This window comes from Tamandua tetradactyla, chromosome 24 (assembly GCF_023851605.1).
Source record: "Tamandua tetradactyla isolate mTamTet1 chromosome 24, mTamTet1.pri, whole genome shotgun sequence".
Taxonomy (NCBI): domain Eukaryota; kingdom Metazoa; phylum Chordata; class Mammalia; order Pilosa; family Myrmecophagidae; genus Tamandua; species Tamandua tetradactyla.
This window is the reverse complement of record NC_135350.1, coordinates 23,915,855-23,917,830: the sequence shown is the minus strand read 5'-3', so window position 1 is coordinate 23,917,830 and position 1,976 is coordinate 23,915,855. Positions and strand designations below refer to the sequence as shown.

Here is a 1,976-nt window from a genome sequence, read left to right as displayed (position 1 = left end):
TATTACTAGGTCTTGAAGATGTTTCCTAACATTTTCTTCTAGAAGCTTTATAGTGCTAGTTCTTATATTTAGGTGTTTGATCCACTTTGAGTTAATTTTTGTATAGGATATAAGTTAATACTCCTTTTTCATTCTTTTTTTAATTGATATTCAGTTCTCCCATGCCCGTTTATTGAAAAGAACAGTTTTGTCCCAATTCAGTGGATTTGGGGGCCTAGTCAAAAATCAGTTGACCATAAATTTTGTGGTCTATTTCTGCACCCTTGATTCAATTCCATTGGTCTATACTTCTAAAAAATATGGAATACTTCATGAATTTGTATGTCATTCTTGCACAGGGGCCACACTAATCTCTGGATCAATCCAATTTTAGTATATGTGCTGCCGAAGCAAGCATGATATACGTTTTTAAATATGTTACATCTCTGCATAATCTAGAGTTTGTCTTTTTGCATCCTGTATGAACAGAATGTAGTTGTTTTTAATCTGATAATGTGTTAATTTGCCTGGAGAATTAGACTATTTAAATTTAAAGTACTTATTGAGATATAAAGACAAAGGAAATCATCTTATTTTGAGCAACTTACTTGTCCTACCTCTTCAATGCTTTTTGTTCTTCTCTTCTTTTGTCTTTATCCTGATGCATTTTTAAATCATTCATTTATTCTATTATTTTGGAATTATACCCTCTTGTTTGCATTCTTTTTAATGTCATCTTGGAAATTCCATCACAGACCTCTAATTTACCAAAGTCTAATGTTCTCCAGTACTTTATCCTCCTGCTAGACACTAAAATGACCTTAATACACTTGAATTTTATCATTCCCTCCCAGTTTAAGTGATATGTTTGTAGTGTTTTTTATCACTTGTATTTTCTTTTAACCCCCAGGAAACTATTAATTTTGCATCATGTTAAGTTGGATCTGTCAACATATTTATCCTTTTGTCCACTGTTTTTATTTTTTATTTATTTATTTTTGGCATGGGCAGGCTCCAGGAATTAAACCTGAGTCTCAGGCACGGCAGGTGAAAATTCTGCCACTTAGCCACTGTTGCACCATCCTGTTTCATTTTGTTCTTAAAATCTGAATTTCCATTTTGGATCATCTTTCTTTTGACCTGAAATGCATCTTTTATAAGTTACTTTAGTGAAAGTTAGCTAGTGATAAATTATATAGTTTTTTTTAATTTGAAAATAATTTTTATTTCATTTTTGTACTGCAAGAATACTTCTCCCTACATAGAATTCTATGTTGGAAGTGTTTTTTTACTCATCATAATTGAAGACATTTTTCTCTCATGTTTTGTCTTCTATTGTTGCTTTGGAGTACTTGGCTGTCATTCTGTCATTTTTTAACATAACTAAGGTTTTTTCAAGCTAATTTTAATATTTCCTTTTGGACATAGAATTTTTTCTTATTTTTAAATTTCACTATCATATGTCATGTGATTTATTTTAATTTATTCTCCTTGATATTTGCTCAGCTTCTTGAATTTGAGGATTGGTATTTTTTGATCTGTTCTGGAAAACTCTTATCTCTTCAAAAGTAGTAAAATTAGTATTTAGGCTGAGTATTTATTGGACTTTCTAGTTCTATCCTCTATGTCTCCTACTATCTTGTCTCTCTTTCCCACCTTTTTATCTCTCCATGCTGTACTCTGAATAGTTTCTTCAGAGATGAATTCCAATTCACTAATAGTTTTTTTGACTGTGTCTGCCTTGCTGTAAAGTCATCCATTAAATTTTTTTTAATTAAGTTATTATAAATAATTTGTTTATTTCTGGAATTTCTTTTGGTTATTTTTCAAATCATCTGGGCTAATTTTCATAGTTTCCTATTCCCTGAAGCTGTGTCAAACTTTTTTTCTTTTGTTTTGTTTTGTTTTGATTTTTGTTTTTTTAACATGATCATCATAGTGATTTTATCATCTATATCTAATAGATCATATAGATATCTGATATCTGATATGATAAA

At 30.1% G+C, this 1,976-nt stretch overlaps 1 non-coding gene across 1 annotated transcript; it reads right to left on the bottom strand.

Moving 5' to 3' along the window:
• Positions 1-293: 293 nt before the first annotated feature.
• On the bottom strand, positions 294-397 carry LOC143668605 (U6 spliceosomal RNA). Its single transcript, XR_013168475.1, has one exon. It is a non-coding gene; the product is annotated as a U6 spliceosomal RNA (small nuclear RNA).
• Between the last annotated feature and the right edge of the window lie 1,579 nt (positions 398-1,976).